This window comes from Acomys russatus, chromosome 31 (assembly GCF_903995435.1).
Source record: "Acomys russatus chromosome 31, mAcoRus1.1, whole genome shotgun sequence".
NCBI classification, from domain to species: domain Eukaryota; kingdom Metazoa; phylum Chordata; class Mammalia; order Rodentia; family Muridae; genus Acomys; species Acomys russatus.
This window is the reverse complement of record NC_067167.1, coordinates 314,242-340,137: the sequence shown is the minus strand read 5'-3', so window position 1 is coordinate 340,137 and position 25,896 is coordinate 314,242. Positions and strand designations below refer to the sequence as shown.

The 25,896-nt window shown below is 40.0% G+C and overlaps 1 pseudogene; it reads left to right on the top strand.

The window, feature by feature from the left end:
* The first annotated feature begins 1,415 nt into the window (after positions 1–1,415).
* LOC127212621 (vomeronasal type-2 receptor 116-like) lies at positions 1,416–25,090 on the top strand (annotated as a pseudogene).
* The last annotated feature ends 806 nt before the right edge of the window (positions 25,091–25,896 follow it).

The window sequence follows — 25,896 nt, the reverse complement described above, 5'->3', positions numbered from 1 at the left end:
TGAAATTTCTAAATAAATAATAATTATTACACACTCAAACTGTATACCATGCTCCACATCACATAATGGAAAGTTCACTGGCCAGCTTAAAGATGAATTTTTGTCTGTCTGCCTAGGAAAGCCTTCTCTGGTCACTTTCCTTCCTGTCCAGGAGAGCTCATCACAGCACCACATGTCATGGATAAGTTAAATGATGTTTCTTAACTATAAAACAAGACACTGAGAAAAATAAAAACCTTGTGTTCTCACCTCAAATACTAAACATGCTATATCAGCACACAAACCCAATAATTGTCTGAACTTGTCCTGCTTTTCTTGCAGTCCATGTACATTTGAAGAAGCTCATGACCATGAATTCATCATTAGATGAATATTAAAATTACATAAGAGTTTACAGTTTAAACAAAGTGTTTCTTCCCAGTTATTTTTTGCTTCTGAGATACTCAAAACAATACTTCTTCACAGCTGTGACTGCAATGTAACATGAGAAAAAGCAATTTAGTGAATCAAAAAAAGTAGAAGAAATGGCTCAGCACACAGTACTGAATTTGAAAATGGAGTATCTGGGAGGAAGATAATGATTTAGAAGTCAACTATTCAGCTTACACCTCATGAACAATGATTGGCTGGGTGTAGGACTGATTGGTATTTATTAGGATTTGAAACATGGTACACAGATCTGATGTTCTCTCTAGATCTTGCTGAAACTTTAAATATCAGCCTTTAATTTGTAAACAAGATAGATATTTTTGGATATAGCAATACTGAATAGATCTCTATATTTGATCTGTATACTGGTTTTCAAGGCAATGGAAGTTAAGGCTTTCTTTGGGTAATCTGTGCAAGAGCAAAATATAGCATGGCCCCAGTATGCTTGCTATTTGAGTCTCAATTGCTCTAAATGCGTACAGCGTCTCTCTGACTTGGATTTTACAATAATATTCCCACTGTGTCCCCATAAATTGGAGTGTTGTGAGTTCTTCCTTATAAACATGTCTCATTGTTGATCATTTGACACAATACACTGAGATCACTTATAATTTTACTCATGTAATAATTTTGTTAGGATATTCCGAGGAACAAATTTGAACAAAAGACTTTTCTCCCAGGGCCTTTAATTTTTAAAACGTGGGTGAATTCATGCAACCTGGGACTGAACTATTCAAATATTTATTTAACTACCCATGCTTATCCTATGGACTGTGGACATCTGGTGCATAACCCCAGGGAAGAGGGTGTTAAATATTCTTCGAGGAATTGGGATCAATGTGAAAAAAAAAAAAAAGGAGACAAGAACATACAGCTAGAGTCTCTTTGACCATTGAAATAAAAGCAGGTCAAAACACATAGGTGCTCATTTGATGTGCTGATGGCAGTTCAGATTCCACATTGCCTAGGTTTAAGGCAGGAGAAATATGTGTGCTTTGATTTTCCATTTCTTGCTACTGAATATCCCCCTTCTCCTGGACAGTTTAATTCATCCTAGGTGCTATTGGAGAATGAAGTTGAAGGAATATAAAGAGCTGAACTTGGAGACAAATTGTATCTTCTTTGTTAAACCAACCCTTCAGACAATAGACAAAGAGCACTGGAACAAATATCTTAATATATAGTAAGTGCTTTTAAAATCTTCCATGTAAATATCCTGACATATATTTCATGAGGTATCTGTTGAAGACCATATCAATACTTTGATTATTCTGTCCTATTTTCACATAACAAGAGTGAACCATTCCTTCTTTACAGACAGATTGCTTTTTTTCTACATTTAATTCTTTTCATGAGTGTTCTGATTTTATTTCTGTTAGGCACATCATTTAAAGCTGTAGGCTAATTAAAAACATCTCTCACAGTGACTCAACATATATAGTCCTCCTAATCATAGTTTCCATTATACCATACCCAGTGATTTATGACTGAAAGCAGTCCCATATATTGCAACAAGTTGTATCCTATGTATATTACAATAAATGGTTATACAGTCTACTGTATCTCCTAGTGCATGTAATGCTTGTAGTGTTTGTGTTAGCAGTGTTTGTGGTACAGATAGCTCTTGAGAGCTTACACATATATACAAAGACACTCATTCCAACTCATTGCATGTGGACACACTATGGTTTCTGAAGCTGGATTGAGAATGGAAGTAAGAAATCAGGTTAATAGGAACTATTTTCCTGTTGCTCCATACTTTATTTGTATAGTTGTGAAAACACTAGCTTTTATATATAACCAAGGGAAGTTCTTCACACTCTTGGACTGTAAAGGATAATTTTGGATTCTTTGAAAAGTGAGGCTCTCATTCATCTTGGTGACAGCTTACATCCCTTTTTTGCCTGCCTGAGTGACAATTGTGTCAGGCGACAGGTGGCAACACTTGAGAACAGACAGAGAAGCTACCTACTAATTAAAATTTGACATTATTTAATAGCCATACATCTTCTCCTTTTATGTCTGAAACGTTTATTTACTGAGAGGTAAGTCGTATTTTTCTCTTTCATTTCTCTTTCAGTAATTTTGCTATGCATAGTTGACTGTCTTAGAAATATGGGATTCATGCAAAGTTTCCAAATTTCTCAGAGATGTTTTCAAACACGGAACATTGGACAACTAGGTCAGTCATACAGCTTAAATAATAGATGTTTCCCAACATTTGTTGTAGGATATAGTGATTGAAAGTACAAGTCTTGAATCTGAAATCCCTTTTCTATTACTGAAATTCTCAATGATAAATGTTCTTTGTATAGGTAAAGAATATTCTAATGAAGCCTATTATTATAAACAAAAACACCACAGAGATAAAATTTCTAAATGAAAACTGATTGTATTCATGCCTTCTGAAACAGCATTCAAAACCAAGACATAGAAACAGTCTCTGTGGAGGATGTCAATATCATATGTTATATATGGAAGACACACTCTCAGGAGTGTTTAAATCTTTTATAATTTCTAGCTTCTTATTTCATTATAATCTCACAACACAGGACATCTGTTTCTATGTACAGGTGGGAGGAAATACTGTTCAATAAAGGATATTTCTTGTATTCATTACAAATGATTACCTGTATATCATTGTCCATAATAAGCACTGTATCCTTTTACAGCACAACAACAAAAAGTCAGCGATTTGGTTTTGCATTGGCTTTTTCCATTGATGAAATAAACCAGAACCCTGGTCTTTTACCAAATATCTCTCTGTTTGACTACATGATATTTGGTTGTAAGACACTGTCACAATTCACCAGCCATATCCATATGAACATCAACAATGTTAGCCTTAATTATGACTGTACAGGAGTGCCAGCGTGTGGAGTGTTACTTACAGGACCAAACTGGGAAACAACTGCAACAATGCAGATATCTTTTATGATTCATAAGCTGAGAGTTTTTGGAGTGGGAATTTTGATATCATGTCTCTTTTCATACCATTCAGAACTTCTAAGAAGAGTTTAAGAAGGATAATGACCCCATAATTATATTAATGTATTTGTTCAAGAGCCCTAGTATTTAGAGACATGATAGGTCTTCTAAATATTTGTCTTTGAAATAGAGATGAGGGAAGATATAACAGCTAATTGGTTTCTCTAGAACTCTCTGAAGTAAAATGTGTTTACAAGTTCTTAGGTATGCATGCTACCTGTTTCCTAGGTCCTTCAGCTTCCATTTGGACCTTTCCATCCAGTCTTTAGTGATTATGAACAGTTTCCCCATCTATATCAGATGGGCCCTAAGGATATATCTTTAGCTCATGCCATGGTCTCCTTCTCAGTTTATTTCAGATGGAACTGGGTTGGCCTAGTCATCTCAGACAATGATCAGGGCATACAATTTCTCTCTTATTTGAGAAGAGAGATGGGAAAAAACACAGTCTGCTTCGCCTTTGTGAGCATGATCCCAGTCAACATGCAGTTATACATGGCAAGAACAGATATGTATTACAACCAAATCATGACATCTTCCACAAATGTTGTCATCATTTATGGTGACATAGAGTATACACTAGCTTTGAGCTTAAGAAAATGGGAATCCCTAGGTATAAAGAGAATATGGGTCACATATAAAGAGAATATGGATCACAATGTCCCAATGGGATGCCAGTATAAGTAAGAGGGACTACACACTTGATTCATTTTGTGGGACTCTTATTTTTGCACACCATCATCCAGATATTTCAGGTTTCAAAAATTTCATCCAAGGATTGAATGCTATCAAATACTCTCACAAATATCTGGCAAGCCGGGAGGGGAGTGGATGAATTTTAACTGTGAAGTCATGGAATCTAACTTTAACTCATTGAAGACCTGTTCAACCAATGCCACATGGCCTTAAGTGGTAGCAGTTATAACATATATAATGCTGTGTATGCCTTAGCCCATGCCTTTCATGAGTGGTTTTTTCAATATATAGTTCATCAGGAAACAAGCACATTGAACAATTCCAATCATAACTCCTTTAAGGCACTGTTTCTTCTGTTGTGTAATGTTTGATGTCATGAAAGACATACTTTTATAAGGCTCTCACAGGTGCAATTTGAGTTTAGTAGAAATGAAATATAAAACTTGATAGAGTGAAAGAGGGAGCGAGGGGGTAATGGGAAGGTACAAGTGAGGGGATATCAATTGGCATGTAACCTGGATAAATTATTTTCAGAAAAAATAAAAGAAATACAAGTAAAAATGCAAAATGCAAAGGTATTAGTGTGGTAGGGAAATTTGTTTATGATGCCTATTGTCTTGATACAAACAACCTTAATATCATCACACTGGTTCAAAACTGGAAGTATAACCAGTGTTTGCAAATTAATCCTCTCCATGATGAAAGGATAAGCCCTTGTTCATAAATTGTCAAATATGTCACAATAACTGTATGGATTGTTTTCTCAAGTTTTTAAACTGATTAAGCACCCAGTGTAGGAATCAGGGTCCTTAAATGGGTTTGTGAGAGTAAGGACATAAGAAATAGTGCTGGAATTCAATTCACTACATACATATTTGTTATTAAGTGAGAAATTATACTTATCACTTTGTATATGTTTATGTTTTTCCTGTTGTTTTGCACTGCTTTACATATTTGTGTTGCTGCTTCTGTGTGTAGCTGTTTCTATTCCACCTGCCTATTTTTCCAATTATCTGTGGAAGTGAACATAAATTTTTGTAGGTAGCAATGTCTTTATTATGTCTGTTTGTGTCTGTCTATATCTTTCCTTGGGGATTTGTTAGTGAACGTGTTGTGAGGTGACTGAGTGTGTATTTTTTGTGTTTTGATCAATGTGCTTGCATGTAGGTATATTTGTGTTGCTTTGTGTGTGTGTGTGTGTGTGTGTATGTGTGTGTGTGTGTGTGACTTTATATTTGTATGGCTTTATACCTGCCTCTCTGTGTATGTTGGATGTGCCCATAAATTTATCTTTTTGTCAGTGTCACTCTATGTGGTTGTTTTAATCTCTTTTTTTCCTGAGTACTTGTCAGGGAATGTGTGTGAGTGTCTAGTAATGTGTTTTGTACTTTTCTACATCTGTACGTTTCTGTACCTGTGTGTGCTTGTATGTTTATACGTTTGGGGGCATGTATATGTACTTCTGTATAAATAATTGTGTTCCTGTGCCATATGTATATTCTGTAGGATTAAGGATCCTCTCTATGTGTAGGAGTGTGGGTATGTGTGTGTGATAATGTGTATGTGTGTGTCAGTGTGTGTGTGTGTGTGTTCATGCTGTATATATGGTTTGGTTCTGCAAATATGAGCTATAAAATTCTAGGAACATTATGGTCTTTTTAAAATTAAATTAATATTTATGGTTGTGAGCCTAGCCTTTAACAGCTGAACCATCTCCCTCAGGAACAGTCATAGGGGAGGGAAATAATGGGAAAATGGGGGGCGGAGGGAAGAATGGGAGGATACAAGGGATGGGATAAACATTGATATATAACAAGAATAAATTAATAAAAAAATTTAAAAAAATAAATAAATTCAGTGAAAAAAATTAAATTATTTGTTATCTTTATATCCTGAGGGTAAGTTCTTCTATCAGATCCTCCTAGTCACACTACCCTACTCCTCAGAAAAGTGAATTCCTCTTACCCACTCACCTAAGCTCTTCAGGTGGCATCAGGGCTGAGCATTTCTTCTTCCCTGTGGCCATGTGAGGCATCTCCATCAGGTTGTAGTGGTCACAGAGATGTCAACTGAGTCCTTATCTGACTCCTGCTCTCTCATTATTATTGGGCACACATGAAGCCTGAGGTGCTTATTGGCTTTATATGTCTAGAGGTCCTAGACACAATCTACACATGATCATTAGTGTGTGTTTCGATCCACACAAGCCCCCCTGAGCCCTGGTTAGCTAGTTGTTTTGGTCTACTTGTAGAACTCTGTTACTCCCATATACTTCTTTCTTTCCTCCCAACTTGTCCACTAAATTTCATACCCTTCACCCTGTGTTTGGCTGTGAATCTCAGCATCTGTTTCCATCACTTCTTGGTATATGGTCTCAGAGAACAGCTTTGCTAGGCTCCCATGTGCAAGCATAGAAGATTGTCATTGACAGTCCCAGGGTCTGGATTTTTCCTAAGGCATGGTCTGCTGTTGGTCCAGGCATTGTCTGGATATTCCATCAATCTCACGCTAACTTTATCCTTGCATTCTCCATAGGCAGGGTAAATTTGGGGCTGAAATTTAGTTGGGTGGGTTGATGTTCCCTTCCATCTACAAAGTATCCTGTCTAGTCTCCATGACCCTGGATATGTTCATTAAATTTGCCTTTAAGATAAAGTCAGATTACGCAGTCTGGCTTCAAGAAAGGAATCATGCACTACAGTATGCTACTTCTCTTTCCATTTTATGACATTCTGAAGAGTGTCCACTTCACAAATCCAGTTGGTGACAGAGTAAATATGAACCAAAGAGAAAAATTCCAGGAGGAATGTGACATTTTCTATATTTCCAATTTGCAACAAGGTCTTGAAATTAAGGTGAAGATGGGAAGTTTCAGTCCATATTTTTCATGTGGTCAACAATTCCATTCATCTGTAGAGATGATGGAGTGGGCCACAAGAAGTACAAAGGTAGGTTTGAAATTATTGTACTGATTTACCTAACTGACCAGTAAACGCTGTCATGCGTGTACATTCTAAATTGGTGAAGTAAAATAGATTGTCAGATAAGAGATCAAAAGGTGTCCTCTTATACTATGTTTCTCATTTTTGCTTTTTAATTTGATACATTTATTAGTCCTTTGAACATTCCATAATTCCATACAGTCACATTTCTCATATCAGTGCTGTTTCTGGTTTTTAATATAACCAAAACCTTTGTCTTTTATTATGTTTTATATTACTTGCTCTAAAGTTAGCAATACTTTCTTGGTTCCAGTCTTATTACAACACAGAGATTTTTCCATTTCTGTTGGACCTCTGGCACAGATGTCTAAGATAGTGAGGTTATTGTAAAGGTGGAGTACAGAAAAATATATAAATCATTCATTTTATTATGTAATACTGTTTAATTCTTTTTACATTGAGCTTCTAAATTCTAAAGGCTTCCATATATAAATTTAAAATTTCATGAACCATGTTAGGTTTTCTAAGCTTTATAACCTAGGTTTTTATTCATTTAATTATTTCTTTAACATGTTTATGAATGGTTTATCTGTATATGTGTCTATGCAATACTGACACATGTAATGCATACGGATTCCAAGAAGTGACTCATATTCTTGGGAACTTAAGATGGACTTTTGACAGAAAATGGATTATCAAAGTCAAGCTTGTGTCCTCTTCATGAGCAATAATTATTACTCTCCAACCCTGAGTGATAAACTGGAGAAGAAAAATTTCACCAAAAGAATCTTGTTTAACTCCCTGAATTATGGTATAGTCCATTCTAACCATTAATAGGATTTAATTTTTAATTCTCTATAATATGTAGATAGATAGTAATACAAATGTGGCTTTAGGAAAAGAAATTTCACATGGTATATGCCCTGTATATTATAGGTATGATTCTGATGTGGGTGATGTTAAGGTATTTACCTTAAATTAGCCTGTTTCAAAGTTCATTTAATCTTAAATGATTTAACTTCAGGAATGTCATCAATTTTCATACCAAGTTATATGTCAAATTGCTCAGAAAAATAAAACTTATAGTGAATTATTCTCTTCAGTGTGATGAGAAAAGTCTATCTAATAAAAGAAAATGTGAGCTAAAGGTGTAGCTACTGAAATACATGTGAATTCTATGGTAAGAAATGAAAACTCATGTTTGTTATAACCAAATCTAAGTAGAATATTACATAAACAACCACGGGAAGTATATACAGAAGGCTAAACAATATAAACAATGCCCTGATCCCCATATATATATCCCAATGCAGAAAAATAAAAATAAATATGAAGATATGGAAAGAAAAAACATGACTCCAATGTATAGACTTAAATAAAAGAATGGTCAATGACATATTAAGCAAAAATTTAATAATAATTGGAAGAGGATCCAAGATAGCAGCACAGACAGATGGCTGTCTGATCAGAGAGACTGAGCCAAGGGACTGGACTGAGAGATTCCAAACACCAGGGCTGGAGTACCCTGGGTGAGAGGGGTACACAGTGTCTGGAACATGGGTGGGTCTGTCACAAGACCATATAAACTGGTCCACAAAGACAACACTGTTGCCCTGTGGGCATATCCCCAGGACCCAAGGTCTGGATGTCTGCCTGAGAGCTGCATCTACACTTTATATCTCAGACTTTTTGTCTGGGAGTGAACAGTGAACTAGAGGGCACCAGAGTATGGTTATTCAGGCTCAAGTGAAACTGTGGGATTTGGAGCACAGGAAGATCTGACCTCACATTCCCTGGCCAATTCAAAGAAATATCTCAGGCACAGGTGTGCCACTGGCCTGGTATCCAAAGCCACACACACTCACCCCAGCACTCTGCACTGCCAAGAGCCGCCCTCTTAAGGGAATTCACTAGGCATGTGGGCTGTCTAGGAGGTAATCTGGTGTTTGCAAGGTCTTATAGCACGATGTACCCTCAAACTGCTTCCAGCCTCTGATATGCTGTCAGGAGCCATTGATTTGGGAAAGTCCAGGAGGCATGAGAGATCTCTGGTGGTGATCCGGTATTTGCAAGGTCTGTATTGTGATGTACCCCAGAATTGCTTTCAACCTCTGACTACCCTGTCAATTGTGCACTGCTGCATCTCTCTGAAATCTGGCATTAGAGCTGGGTATGGTGGTGCATGCCTTTAATCCCAGCACCCAGGGAGGCAGAGGCAGGTGAATCACTGTGAGTCTAAGGCCAGCTTGGTCTACAAAGTGAGTCCAGGACAGCCAGGACTACATTCATGGCCAGCCCGGTCAACAAAATGAGTCCAGGATAGCCAAGATTACACAGAGAAACTCTGTCTCAAAAAACCAAAAATAAATACATCTGGCATTGGTGTGAATTGTTATTTTCTGGGTACTGACCAGCTCTAAAGGATCTTATTGAAGATGTAGTTTTTGTTATCCAGATGAATTAATCCCTGATTATGGAATTTCTGATTTGACTCAAATAGTTTTAAAAGTTAAAGTTAGTTTATGGCTGCAATAAATACCTTTGTGGACCTCCAGATGCCTCACTTAGGATAGCCTACCAGCAGATTTGTGGCTTCAGATAAGCCTCCACTGCAGATGGCACCACGAATCCTGGTATTTCACCATAAATATAGCCAAATTTGTTTAAACTCCATGTGAACCTATGTGGAATGAAGTTACCTAGAGATGTCTGAATTTACTCTGTTTCTTAGAATGAAAGACAGACAAAATTATTGTCCTGAGCTCATAATGAACTAAGAGATAGCTGGATAATGTATAGTCAGGTCCATCCTAATTGTTAAGTTGTATACTCTTGTAAGTTTCAGACCCTATTAACCTTAGACCCTGTCAACCTTTGTCATTCTGAACTCACCATGAACTTATGTAATGGATACATAGATAAGAAATGTTTAACTTTAAAGCATGTAACTTGTTGTATTTTAGAATTCATCTGCTTTTGTGATTAATTGTACTCTTTTGACTATGAGGTAATTCCCTTTTCTCAGAAGTGTAAGTATGGTCTACAATAAACGTGGGAAAGGAGAAAATGAAGGAGAAAATTGAGGAGAAACTTGAGGAGAGCAGAGGAAGAAAGATTGAGCAGCTTAACTTCAGTTGAAGTTAAGATGCCTGACTTCATCCACCTTTTCTCCTGGTCCTCTTCTCTTGAGCGTATGTGTGTAAGTGGTTGATTTTCTCTCTCTCTCTCTCTCTCTCTCTCTCTCTCTCTCTCTCTCTCTCTCTCTTACTTCTTATTTCTCTATAGATTAGTAAATAAGTTAGCAGACTCTGGGGCATCAGCCTATCTACAGATCAAAGAACCTCCTTTCACAACCCCCTTGCAGTTTCTAGCCAGAAGCCGCTTTTACAACCTCAGCCATAGGAAAAAAGGTGGTCAGTTTAAGTTCTCCTCAGCAGCAGTACAGCCAGTCCCTAGAGAAGAAACCTTGGGCTCTTTTTCTCCTTCTTTCTTTTTTCTTCTTTAAATTCTTATTGGTTCCCTGAGCCATCATCTCTGGCCACCCAAGAGATAAAGTAAACTAGAAGGGCATCGACATCCAACACCAGAGAATCTACCCTGGACCCTCTCCAGAGCACCAGCCGGGCATTAACACTGCATTGCCACACAATCTCAAACTGAACTGTGGGCTGTAGGGCACCAGTGTCTAGGTCTGCTAGCTGAGGAGAGACATGAAAGTGAGGAGCACCAGTTGATCTGTCCTCAGTTCAACAGGCTAATCCAAGGAGAGTTCCCAGGTCAAAGCAGGCACAGACAAAGGAAGGGTCCCTAAACATTAGCCACAAGGCTATAGGCAGATAGCACCCTGGCTCTCTGTCTTTGACCAAATAGCAAGCTGTAAGGTACCAGTTTCTGTGCCTTCATAACCAAAGGAAAACTCACATTGTGAACACAAGTGGACCTTTCCAAAGTTCCACCTGCCAATCCATGGAGAGTTCCCAGATCTGAACCTAGGTCACCTGCATGATTCAGGAAATGGTTCCCTGATACCTGCTAGGGAGGGGGTGTCCAAATAAAGCCACTCACCTATGACTTGTTCTCAATGGTCAGAAAAGGACAACAGAAACTACACCCACACATCAGAGACAGCAAGACGACTAACGGCCAGTGAGCCAAAACAAATGATAAGCATCAAAATAATATGGCATCTCCCAAACCCAGTTATCCAAAAGCAATAAGCCCTGAAAACTCTTAAGACAACTGAAACAAAGAAAATGACCTAACATTCACTGGTCATGAAAATCTTTTTTATCTTTTTATTATTATTATTTATTAATTCAGCTTATATCTCAATTTTTATCCTCTTGCTTGTCTCCTCCCATTCTGCCCTCCCTCCTTCTTTCACCCTATTCCCAACCCCTAGGATTGTCACAGAAGGAGACCCCCTCCTCCGCCATATGGTCACAGCCTATCAAGTCTCATCTTGGCAGCCTTTCTATTCTTTCTCTGAGTAATACCTGGCTTCCCCACCAAGGGTAAATGGTCAAATATGAGACTCCAGAGTTCATGTCAGAGTCAACACCCACTCTGCATAGGGCTGTGGATAATGTCTTGTTCCTTGGCTAGATTTGAGTAGGGGTACAATATTTATTACATATGTTGTCTTTGGTTGGTACAGTAGCTTGAGCAGTGCCCCCTGGGTCCAGATCTACCAATCATGATATTCTTCTTGTAGGTTTCTAAGGCCCTCTGGATCCTTCTATTTTTCTATTCTCCAATACTTATCTCACTTAGAGTCCAAATAAGAGGTCCTCGCATCTTTCCCAATCTCTTGGTAACTGAAGACTTTCATGGGACATCACTGTTTGGCTACTGTACAATTATAAGTGAATATATGCCATGTGAGTCTTTCTGGGTCTGGGCTAACACCCTCAATGAGATCATTTCTATTTCCATCCATTTGTCTGCAAATTTCAAGATTTCTTTGTTTTTAATAGCTGAGTAATATTCCGTAGTGTAATGTACCACCATTTCTTTACCCATTCTTTGACTGAGAGACATTTAAGTTGTTTCCAGGTTCTGGCTATTATGAATAAGGCTGTTATGAACATGGTTGAACATATGTCCCTATTGTGTGGTGGAGCATTTTCTGGGTATATTCCAAGAGTGGAATACCTGGGTTTTGAGGTTGCACTATTCCCAGTATTCTTAGAAAGTGCCATATTGATTTCCAAAGTGGTTGTACAAGTTTCCACTTCCACCAGCAATGAAGGAGTGTTCCCCTTTCTCCTCCCCAGCATGTGCTGTCACTTGAGTTTTTGATCTTGGCCATGTAAACGGGTGTAAAATGGAATCTCAGGATATTTTTGATTTGCATTTCTCTGATGACTAAGGAGGTTGAATATTTCTTTAAGTGTTTCTCAGCCATTTGATATTCCTCAGTTAAGAATTCTCTATTTAATTCTAAGCCCCATTTCTTAATTTGGTTATTTGGTTTGGTGGTGTTTAATTTCTGGTGTATTTTATAAAGCTTGGATATTAGGCCATTGTCAGATGTCTGTAGAATGTCACTTTGTTCTGTTGACATTGTCTTCTACTTAAAGAAGCGTTTCAGCCTCTTCAGATCCCATTTATTAATTGTTGACCTTAAGGCCTGGGCAATTGGAATTCTGTTCAGGACGTGTCTCCTGTGCCAATGAGTCCCAGGCTCTTTCATACTGTCTAACAGATTTACTGACTCTGGTTTTATGTTGAGGTCTTTAATGCACTTGGATTTGAGTTTTTGCATGATGATAATTGTGGGTCTACTACATTTTTCTACATCTAGACATCCAGTTAGACTGGCACCATTTGTTGAAGATGCTATCCTTTTTTCATTGAATAAATTTAGCTTCTTTGTGAAACATCAAGAGTCCATATGTGCATAGATTTATTTCGGGTCTTCAATTTTATTCCATTGATCAACCATTCTCTTGCTGTGCCAGTACCATGTTGTTTTAATTACTGTTGCTCTATAGTGCAGCTTGAGATCAGGTATGGAGATTGCTCCAGAGGAGCTTTTATTATACAAGATTGTTTGAGGTATTCTGGTTTTTTTGTTTTTCCACGTGAAATACTGAGAAACACTTAAAAATGCTCAATGTTCCTGGTCATCAGGGAGAGGTAAATGAAATCACATCTGACATTTCATCCTACAGTCATCATGATGGCTACAATAAAAAACTCAAGTTGCAGAAAATGCTGTCAAGGATGTGGGGAAAGGGGAACACTCTTCCATTGCTGGTGGACATGTAAATTTTTACAACCAGTACAGAAATCGATCTGGTGCTTTCTCAGCAAATTGAGAATAATGATACTTAAATGTTCCCGACCCGTGGGTTCAGTTATTCATGGAGTGGCGAGGAGGGTCGCGACCTGTGAATAAAGAATGGACGAGAACAGAGGCATGGGCCCAGGAAAAACTTGCTTATCGAGGGCCGTTTATTATAAGGGGGTATCCAAATTTATAATAAGCTTCTGAAAGGGTGGGGGTGAGAAGGAATGCAGTGGAAAGTTACAAAATCTTCTGGGCCAGGCCCAAGGACAGCAGGTGTGGAGTGGGGCGACTATACAGAAGTCTCGATACACCGAATGTTCTCTTTCTCAAGGTCAGGCTGGATCTTTGTGGTAGCCAGGCAGAATAATTATCTCAAGTATGCAGACAGCTGTGGCTTTCAGCCAGCAGGGCCTCTCAGCCACTGGGGCAGGTCAGGCAAGGTCCTATGGCTCCTGACATCTCCCCCTACTCTAACTAATACAGTGACGGGTGGGCAATTGCCAATTAACATAGTCTAGTCTCTTGCCAATCAAGGTCTCAACCCGGAGAGCGCTCGCCGTCGGGATGGCGGAGGGCGGAAACCAGTGCCAAGTCAGGGCATGGTACTTCGCAGCTCTCTGTATTTTGCCCATGTTTGACAAAACGGGTGAGAGTAGAGGTCTGATCTCCAGAGGGCACTGATATACGCAGGGCTGTCAACCCTGTGATCGGCCCCTATATGGCCACTGATAAGCTCAGAGCTTAACTGAGTGCTCGGCCCCAGCCTGGCTCTGGATCCGACCGACACCTTTTGGCTGGAGGTGGGACATTGGGTGTCAACCCACATGCAATCAGACATGCTCCCCAGGAGGCCATTAACAGCAGGCAATGTACCTCCTGTGCAGTGCTTTGTCTCGCACCCCGAACGTGATGAGAATTAGGGCTTAAAGGCTGTCAGCCAAGCCTAAGGAGGCTACCTGACCTTAATGGCAAGAAGGCATGAATAATAAGGGCATGGTCTCCGTCTATGTGGACACCAGCCTGTATTAGAAAACCCGACTGTACAGTAGAATGAGGGGAGATTTTAGGGAGGAGCCACTAAGAGGTGTCTTTGTGGAGCCCTGCCAGCCAGCGGCCTCCTAGCCACTGCTTTTTGTCCAGGGCCCTGAAATTGAGGGGGCGGCCAAACGAGATTGGCCCAGGGTTGGAGGAAGTCCTGGGTGTAAAGTCAGCTGGGGGGTCTTCGGTGTCCAAGCGATGATAATGGACCTGAACAGGATTGATAGCCGCATCCACCTGTGCTTTAACAAAACTGGAAAGGCGGTTAAGGGCCCAAGGACCGAAGGAGAGGAGGAGAATAATGCCCACAAAGGGTCCCAGAAGGCTGGGCAAGAGGGTGCTGAGCCAGGGGGAGGAGGAGAACCAGTTCTGATACCAGGACTCCTGTTTCTCTCTGGCTTGCTGGCGTTCCTCCAGGGCCTTGGAAACTTTGTCAAGGCTCTTTTGTGCTAAGCCTGTTTTACTGACATAGAAGCAACATTCCTCTTTAAGAGCAGCACAGAGCCCCCCCCTTCCTTGAGGAAAAGGAGGTCGAGGCCTCTGCGGTTTTGAAGAACTACCTCTGCAAGGGAATCAAGGGAGTCTTTTATTTCCTGAATCCCATCTCTCATATTAGAAATATCTTTATCAATAACTGTCTGGAGCTCAGCAAAACCTTGTTTGGAGGTCACCAAGGAGGCAATTCCTGTACCTGCCCCCACCGCACCAAGGCCCAAAATAGTGGCTATGGTGAGGGTCATAATGGGCTCTCTTTTAGATCTGGGGTGAATGGAGATGTCCTTATCTACAAAGTTTAGGAAGTCTTCAGGGTTGTGGACGGAAAAGCGAGGGAATAGAAGAACCGTCACACACCAAATATGTTTTTGTACAAACAAAGGGGTAAAGAGATAAGAGGCCAGGCCTGAAGAGCAGGCAAAATAAGTACCATTAGGGGCCAAGGCGAATTGGAAGGTGGTATTTAATACAAGAGTCTGATTGCACACCTCCAATAGGGCTCTGGGGGGGAGCATATTGGGGCCCAGAAGGCAGGTGCCGAAACCAGAAATAGATTGTACAGTAATGCTATTGTCAGGTTCAGGATATGGAAAGGGCAGATGATGTCTCATTAGTAAAGGAAAGGGGTGGAAAAGAGCTCGATGCCCTCATAGTAAGGGGGGTAGGGGAGAAAACATATCCAACATTCCGGGTACGTGGAGGAATTAGTACCTTTAAGGGTCTGGATAGAGGCATTAGCGAGATCAATAATGAGTTCTGCGGTACTAGGAGGACCAACAGGGATGGTGGGTTGGAACAGGGTAGGGAAAGAAAAGTGGGGGGTGGCAGAAGGATGAGGGGTTGGCTGTAGCTTAGAAGCAGGAGGCTTGGGGGCGACTGCTGCAGGCTTATGAAGTATATTATTGGGGCCTGCAGAGGCAGCATTTTTATTGGGGACTTCTTTTAAGAGCCTGATTTTAAAGGTTAATCCCATGTCATAACCTTCTTTATAAAGGCATAGGCCCCACTCAAAGCCCCTGCCAGTCCAAGTTTGGCGTTTACCCGGGGCGGTGAAGGAGATGGATAGGGGATTGCACCAACCGAGGGTGGTGGAATAAGCGCTATTGCAGAGCTTTTTTAAGTCATCAGGCGTATAGTGATTATCAGCCTCAGGGTGTGCCCAAGTACGGTTGACAGAGATATAGTCCCAGGAGGAAGATGGCTTCCAATAAGTGGTTCCCGATGTTTCACATCCCCAGGAGGCACAGAAGAAATCATTAGAGCCTCCGCACTTGTAATTATTGGTCCGGGGACGATGGGAAGTGCCAGGGCAAACATACAGGCCTCCATGACCGCCTTCATCCCAATTTTGTAAAGTCTTATGAAGCAATATTCGTTCTAAATCATTGCGGCATCCGACATAATTTTTTCCTCTTTTGGGCTGTTCTGGAGCCTTAGACTCACGCGGGGGCCAAAAAATGTCCTCGGTACCCCAGTTGGGGTTGGCCCCGAGTGCCAGTGCACAGAGGTCTACTTGGAGGACCGGCCAATGGGGCTGAGCCCCCAGGTGGCTACTGGAATTAACGATGTTGCCAGCCTGGTTTTCAATGACCCATGTATAATTGAATATCACATAGGAATTATAACGGGGGAGGGAGAGGGGAATACTTACCACTGGACTCAGGAGAACGAGGAAGAAAATGAGCAGGGACATTCTAGGAGAAAACACATTTATTGATCTTCCTCAGGGATATTCCCTGGGGTAGGGGTGTTAATTTGTTTGACCATCCTTTCTGGTAGCCACCTGGCATTAAGTTCTTTTTGATCATAAATGCAGGCATGACCCTTGCCCCAAATTAGGACAGGATCAGGGCCGTGCCATTGATGAGTCAGAGGGTCTTTCCACATAACGTTAGCGTAAGTGGAGGAGGTGGAAGAATGCCAGAGGCGGTCAGCGGCCGTTTGGCCTTGTTTGTCTCATTGAAGGAAATTGAGGACAAATAAGGCGTGGCTTAAAACAAGCCTAGGGCTCCCGGGAGAGGGGTAAAAAATGCCCTTGGAAGACTAGAGCTTGGTAATCATGGCCTTAAGGGTTTGGTGTGCTCGTTCAACAATTCCCTGTCCTTGAGGGTTATAAGGAATACCTGTAACATGTTTGATTTGAAGCTGGGCACAAAAGGACTTGAAGGAGGAGCTAGTATACCCAGGTCCATTATCAGTTTTTAAAATTTTCGGTTTAGGGGCCACAGTGAGGCAGTAAAGGACATGGTCAATCACATGTCTTGTGGCTTCTCCTGCATGGAGGGAGGCACAGAGGAATCCACTAAAGGTATCGATAGAGACATGAACATATTTTAGTTTACCAAAGGAGGAAAGGTGAGTGACATCCATCTGCCATATCTCTCCTGGCATAAGACCACGAGGATTGACATCCAAATGTGGTTCAGGGAGGAAGGTAATACAGGACTGACAATTTTTAACAATGGTCCAGGGCCTGTTCTCTAGTAAGGGAAAACATAAGACGGAGGGTGTGGGCAGACAGTTTTAGGAGGGAGCCTAGAAATATGTCCCATGGGTGTCAGACTCAAGGAGGAATTTGAAAGCCCTGAGGCATAGCAGTGGGACAAGTCCGAGCAAAATGTCCAGGTTGGCCACAGCGAAAGCAAACCTGGGAACCTGAAAATTGGGACCCCGCCGCAGTGCCCACTGCAAGAATAGCCTTGGTAAATTTTTCAGTAATAGGGTCAATATCTCGGCACAGATGAACCATCTCATCAAGGTCCTTTCCCTTATATTTTCCTCTCAAGGCAGCCTTACAGGCAGCATTAGCATTTTCAAAGGCAAGCTGTGTAAGAAGTTTATTTTCAGCTTGGTCCGGACCAAGGGATCTTTCTGCAGCCTCAAGGAGGTGAGCCACAAAATCGCTGAAAGGTTCCTGGGGTCCCTGGAGAACTTTAGTAACAGGGGAAAGAAGTGCCCCAGGGGAAGAGACATTTCTCCAAGCAGCCAAAGCTGCAGTGCTAGAAAGCGCCAAGAGGCCAAGGGGGAAGGCTCGTTGTTTTTCATCGGTGGAATATTTGCCTTGGCCCAGTAGTTTATCTAGAGACCATTTTTGAGCAGAGGACCGCCCTTGTTGGTAATTTCTGTGGACGGCATCTCTGCACCGATCAGCCCAATCAGCTCGCCAAGAGAGAAATTGGCCCCGAGTTAAAACAGATTGGGCGGTGGTGATCCACTCATTAGGAGTGAGGTGTCCGCCCTCCGCCAGGTTATCAAGAAGGGAGAGAGTGAAAGGGGCGTTGGGCCCATAAGCGCGGACTGCTGTATTTAACTTCTCTAATTTTTTAAAGTTGAGACGCCGGTAGGAGGTGGCCCCGGAAACGTCTTTGTTTATTTTTTCCTCCTCAGCGTCAGAAGAGTTGCAAGAGTTATTTGACTAATCAGAGTTATGTGAACGAACAGAAGAGGCGCGGGAGCGTGTGACAGATGGGGCGGGTGCAGGATCTTCGCCTGCAGCCTCAGCCTCTTCGGAGGATGGGGGAGGAGCAGGATTAGATTGAGAGCGAGTAACCGGGAACGTCAGGCACGGAACAGAAGGCTGTGAAAGGCGAGAATTTAAAAGTGAAAGCTGTTTTTGAAGTCGAGCGATTTCAGCGGCATCTTCATCTTCGAGCTGGGAGTGAAACACTCTTCCCTCCAGCTCAATACATAGAAATTCAGTACTTTCTTACCACAAATAATCCAGGATTTGCCCACTCACGTATTTTTCTCTTTACATCAGTTTGTCAAAGTATACACTGTCAATTTATTGGAAGTCATGTCTGGTATCTAGGTTTCTGAAAAAAATTCCCTGGGTGCATGAGTCTTTTAGTCTTACATTGCTAATCTGTTGATGTGTCTTTTTACTGTACTTGGTGTCGAGTTGACAATCATTAACTAGAAAATTCCTCTGAAGGTCTATAGTGCTTGCATAAGCACACCATCAATTCTTGTTACTACATTTCTAGGAGTTGGGAAACATTTCAATTTTTCATCAATTTCTTTCCATACATTTATATGCTTGACACTGCACAAGGTATTAAGTGGCATGTGCTCCATCAGTTTTTGTTTATAGAATAAGGTTATTCATAACTCTAGAAGCTAATATAATGTATATGGTAGAAGTAGGTAAAAATCTGATATCAGCATGTGTCTAATTTTTCTTAGACATTGCCATGTGTGTGCCGTCCTGACTGTGTCCTGGATTCAGAAAATTATGAAGAGAGAGAATGGCAAACCACTGTTTTTTTTTTCTTTGAATCTTTTATTTATTTATTTATTTCTAATTTTTTATTAATTTATTATTGTTACATCTCAATGGTTATGCCATCCCTTGTATCCTCCCATTCTTCCCTCCCTCCCATTTTCCCCTGATTTCCCTCCCCTATGACTGTTCCTCAGGGGGATTACCTCCCCCTGTATATGCTCATAGGGTATCAAGTCTCTTCTCGGTAACCTGCTATCCCTCCTCTGAGTGCCACCAGTTCTCCCCCTCCAGGGGACATGGTCAAATATGAGGCACCAGAGTTCGTGTGAAAGTCATACCCCACTCTCCATTCAACTGTGGAGAATGTTCTGTCCATTGGCTAGATCTGGGTAGGGGTTTAAAGTTTACCGCCTGTATTGTCTTTGGCTGGTGCCTTAGTTTGAGTGGGACCCCTGGGCCCAAATCTGCCTATCATAATGTTCTACTTGTAGGTTTCTAGGACCCTCTGGATCCTTCTACTTTGCTATTCTCCCATGCTTCTCTCATCTAGAATCCCAATAGGATGTCCTCCCCTCTGTCCCAGTTTCCTGTGAAGGCTTTCAAGGGACATGCCCCTTGGGCTAGTATGCAGATATAAGTGAGTATATACCATTTGAGTCTTTCTGCTTCTGGGTTAACACACTCATTATGATCATTTCTAGCTCAATCCATTTGTCCACAAATTTCTGGAATTCCTTGTTTTTAATAGCTGAGTAGTATTCCATAGTACATATGAACCACAGTTTCTTTATCCATTCTTCTACTGAGGGACACTTAGGCTGTTTCCATGTTCTGGCTATTATGAATAAGGCTGCTATGAACATGGTTGAGCAAATTTTCTTGTTGTGTGCTGGAGCATCTTCTGGGCATATTCCAAGGAGTGGAATAGCTGGGTCTTGAGGAAGCCCTATTCCCATTTTTCTGAGATAGCACCAGATAGATTTCCAAAGTGGCTGTACTAGTTTGCATTCCCACCAGCAATGAAGGAGTGTTCCTCTCTCCCCACATCCTCGCCAGCATATGGTGTTGCTTGAATTTTTGATCTTAGCCATTCTGATGGGTGTAAGATGGAATCTCAGAGTTGTTTTGATTTGCATTTCCCTGATGACTAAGGAGCCAACCGCTGTTTTGAGTGCAGCTCATGCCCAGAAAATGAAATTTCTAATAAGACAAGTGAGTGTTGGTTCTGTACAGATATTTTCACGTTTATCATCAGCTCCTACCCACTTTGAGATACTTAACTTGTTAAAAAAAACCAGCTAAACAAATAATACGTATAACTGTCCTAAGTAGGTCTTTGGAGAAATACTAATATGAACAATTTCCTGAACAACAGCAAACAATCAACCCTTATGTGTTCATGGACACTCTGACTCCTTTTCAATTGACAGAGGATCATATTTTCTCAAAGAAAGATTTTGATAATCAAACCTCTGTTTTCATGAATTTTATAGATTTTCTTAATGATTTATCTCTTCTAAAACTCTATGTAGATTAGATTGTACTCTTGGATCATTAAAACCTTTTATTTATTCTCTTTGCAAGTATATATGTGCCCCTACATGATTTGTGCACTCCACATACATACAGTATTCCATGCAGAACAGAATATGGTATCAGCCATGCTAGGTCCTGTCATATCACTGTTGGGTACCAAAAACAAGTTCTCTGATATATTAATATAGAGGGAAAATATTACTCTTATAATCATGAGAATCTAAGAATGAGATGGAAGATATTTTGCAATATCCAAAGACCAATTTTCAAATGTTGGTGTTACATAATTCTATGTATGGTGGGCATGAGTCTTCAGACATGATGTGGGAAGTCTGAGGATTCTTATAATCAATATTTTATATACAGCATCCAATTAATAATGTAATAATATAACCATGTTGTAGCATAGAATAATTAATACAGAAAGAATTCAGTTCAAAATATTATTTCCACCTACACAGAATGTATTAGTCATATGATTATTTATTTACAGGTGACTACATGCAAATAAGCAATGGAAAATATTTCAAGTATTTTGCCTGTCATCCTATATAATTAAATGAAAGTTCTTAAAAAGCACTAATGGCAGTTGAGATGACCCAGAATCTAAATATCTTGACACAGAGGCTGACGAACTGAATTCATGCCTAGGATCCATGTAGAAGGAGTAGGTAACTAACTCCTAGAAGATGGCTTCTTACATACATGCATTCCAACATACAACATTCTCTAAAACAAACTACATGGAATGAAATTGTTTTAAATGTAAAAACAAGTAATAATAGAGGCTATTTATATTAACAAATACCACAAAAGTTACAAAATTTATTTTTATTACTTTAATTAAGTTTATGTTTTGTGGGAAGCTGGATGCACGCAACAAGTGCAGATGCAGGTGAGAGGCTCCTAAAACATATATAGACAGTTACATGCAGTTTTGAGACAACTGACAAAAGTACTGGAATTTGAACTCTGGTTTTCTTAGAAATACTTATATTCTCTTTACAGTTGAGCCAACTTGCTAAGGTGTATAAAAACATTAACTAATTATATCTAAGAATAAATGCATTCCTCTAGATAAAAATAATGAAATGGCTTGAAGCACATCATCACTCTCTGCAATTATCCAATGATTGGGTGAAATTTGACACACATATATTACAGTTGCCATTCTGGATCTTGCAACTTATGATTGGAGTACTACAGGAAAATATAAACTATCTTGGTTACCACTATTGGAATATTTGTGTTATCTTGCTCATGTTGTTTACCCATGTTTATTTCACCCTTGAGTCCACTCAGAGTCTGGGTCTCATAGAAGTGAAAATAAGGGAGGAGGAATGGAATGAATGATTCCACACAAAATCAAGATGAAATGTTTTAGTGCTCAGTAAGTACAGAGTTTTCTACTTTCAGTTTAATGTTGGTGCTTCTCATTAACAATGATCAGGAGTCCTGGCCTCTATGGCTAGATACTCATACAATTGAGAAAATCGTTATTTAATGTTATTGCAGTTTTCTTTTTTATTGTTATTTATTTATTTATTTATTTTAAATTCTATTTGATTTTTTTTATTTTTTATTTTATTTATTTTATTTTTTATTTTTATTAATTTATTCTTGTTACATCTCAATGTTTATCCCATCCCTTGTATCCTCCCATTCCTCCCCCCCATTTTCCCATTATTCCCCTCCCCTATGACTGTCCCTGAGGGGGATTACCTCCCCCTATATATTCTCATAGGGTATCAAGTCTCTTCTTGGCTACCTGCTGTCCTTCCTCTGAGTGCCACCAGGTCTCCCCCTCCAGGGGACATGGTCAAATGTGAGGCACCATAGTACGTGAGAAAGTCATATCACACTCTCCACTCAACTGTGAAGAATATTCTGACCATTGGCTAGATCTGGGAAGGGGTTTAAAGTTTACCTCCTGTATTGTCCTTGGCTGGTGCCTTAGTTTGAGTGGGACCCCTGGGCCCAAATCTGCCTATCATATTGTTCTACTTGTAGGTTTCTAGGACCCTCTGTATCCTTTTATTTTGCTATTCTCTCATGCGTCTCTCATTTAGAGTCCCAATAGGATGCCTTCCCCTCTGTCCCAGTTTCCTGGTAAGTGAAGGCTTTCGTGGGACATGCCCCTTGGGCTAGTATGCAGATATAAGTGAGTATATACCATTTGATTCTTTCTGCTTCTGGGTTAACTCACTCATTATGATCATTTCTAGCTCAATCCATTTATCCACACATTTCGGGAATTCCTTGTTTTTAATAGCTGAGTAGTATTCCATAGTGTATATGTACCACAGTTTCTTTATCCACTCTTCTACTGAGGGACACTTAGGCTGTTTCCATGTTCTGGCTATTATGAATAAGGCTGCCTTAATGTCAACCATTAATAAATGGGACCTCATGAGGCTGAGAAGCTTCTGTAAGGCAGGAGACACTGTCAAGAGAACAAAGCGACAGCCTACAGACTGGGAAAAAATCTTCACCAACCCCACATCTGACAAAGGTCTAATATCCAAAATATATAAAGAACTCAAGAAATTAAACACCACCAAACCGAATAACCCAATTGAGAAATGGGGCTTGGAACTAAACAGAGAATTCTCAACAGAGGAGTATCAAATGGCTGAGAAACACTTAAAGAAATGCTCAACCTCCTTAGTCATCAGGGAACTGCAAATCAAAACAACTCTGAGATTCCATCTTACACCCATCAGAATGGCTAAGATCAAAAACTCAAGCGACACCACATGCTGGCGAGGATGTGGGGAGAGAGGAACACTCCTTCATTGCTGGTGGGAATGCAAACTAGTACAGCCACTTTGGAAATCTATCTGGTGCTATCTCAGAAAAATGGGAATAGGGCTTCCTCAAGACCCAGCTATTCCACTCCTTGGAATATACCCAGAAGATGCTCCAGCACACAACAAGAAACTTTGTTATTGCAGTTTTCAATCACTAATTTTATATTCATATGTCATTCAACTCTCACACTCACCCTACTACATCCTCTTTACAACTCCAGTAAAACTCAGATTCATAAGTGTTCTTATTACTTTTACATTCACACACAAATCTATAAATCACACATACAACCTTTTCATTCCATTTATGTTAGTGTTCTTGGGCTAGTGAATTGAAACTCAAAATTTGACAACAGTTCTGATCCCAATAGAAGGCAGATTCCCCTTCTGTCATAGAGGCAACAGTGATAAAACAGTCGATGACCTCAGGAGGCAATGTATATACAGAATTAATGATTTTAAAACATACTCACGTATACCATCATTAAAGAATTTACCTTTCCTGAACACAAGAGTCTAAGTCATTTCAGTATAGCACTAAAATTGATGTAATAAAATTTTACTTACAGACAACATTATATCATCAACAAAATTCAATGAACACAAATATGATTGGTTTTAATTTAAAGAGAGTGAGTATGATCAAATAAAATCATTGCTGTGCAACAATGACCTTAAATTGCATAATCAGTATTAAAAATGTGCATACTGCAAAGCTTCTCTAATGTCCTACCAATAAAATGCTGAAGTAATACTAATAAAATCTCACTTTCTCCATCAGATGTGGATCAATGTGTGATGTGTCCAGAGGAACAGTACCCAAATGCAGAACAGAACCACTGTATAGACAAAGCTGTGGTCTTTCTGAGCTATGAAGATCCATTAGGTATGGCTCTTGCCTTAATAGCCCTGTGCTTCACTGCATTCACTGCTGTGGTTCTTGGGGTCTTTGTGAAGCACCATGACACTCCTATTGTAAGGCCAATAACAAAACCCTCAGTTACTTCTTACTTATATCACTCATGTTCTGTTTCCTCTGCTCTTTGCTCTTCCTTGGGCGTCCAAACACAGCCACCTGCATCCTGCAGCAGATCACATTTGGAATTGTATTCACCATGTAGCTGTTTCCACAGTTCTGGCCAAAACAATCACTGTAGTTCTGGCTTTCAAACTCACAGGCCCCAGAAGAACGATGAAGTATATCTTTATATCAGGGGTACCTAAGTACATCATTCCCATGTGCTCCCTATTCCAAGTAATTCTGTGTGTAATTTGGCTAGGATCTTCTCCTCCATTTGTGGATATTGATGCACACTCTGAGCATGGTCACATCATCATTGTGTGTAACAAGGGCTCAGTTACCGCGTTCTACTCTGTCCTGGGATACTTGGCCTGCATGGCCATGGGAAGCCTCACAGTGGCTTTCCTGGCATGAAACCGGCCTGACACCTTCAATGAAGCCAAGTACCTGACATTTAGCATGCTGGTGTTCTGCAGTGTCTGGGTCAGCTTCATCCCTGTATATCATGGCACCAAGGGCAAGGTCATGGTTGCTGTGGAGATCTTCCCCATCTTGGCTTCTAGTGCCAGGATGCTTGGATGCATCTTTCTTCCCAAGTTCTACATAATTTTGTAAAGACCAGAAAGAATCTCTATCCAAAAGATTAGGAAGAAATCCTAGTCCTAAACTCATATTATATGAACTACAACTTACAAATAATGGGTCCACACAGCCACCAAATATAAGGTTGCAATACAATATCTATTTGTTTATAGAATGACTCTTACACTTTTTTCTAATGGTGATGCTAGTCAGTATCGTATCCACTAATGTTATGTACCTTTTCCATATAATCATATACTAAACCTTTCTTTTCTTGAGACTTATCTTTTTTGGCGTATGTACAGTGCAGAAATGTTCTTTTCTGTTCTAACATAAAAAACCTTCACACTAAACTCAAAGTATTCTTTAACACTTGGATGGATGAATGATTTTTTGACAGTTCAATAGTGAAAGTAAAATACAAGGAGATTTTAGATAGTGAAGAGTTGTTTAAAAATGAAACTGAAACAATCGCTCTCTCACAGGGGGAAGGTAAAATACCCCTAATAGTATTATATGAGTTAAAGGAATGTTACCTAGGATAAAGAGCAATGTCTTTATTAACAAATAAAAAAGTTACAAAAGATGGGTGGCTAACTTAGTAGTTAAGAGTATGCCTTTCTGTTGTAGAGGACCTGATTCAATATCCAGTCCAGTCTTGAAAAAATGATTATTCCAACCATCTGTAATAATAGCTCCAAACAGAAAATCCAACTGCTGCCTTCTTTTGGACACCATGATTATGTGAACTCACAGGTGTACACAAAAATATACTAAGAAACACACTTAAACACATGAATGTACACACACGCACACAATTTAAATTAGATAATTTTTTA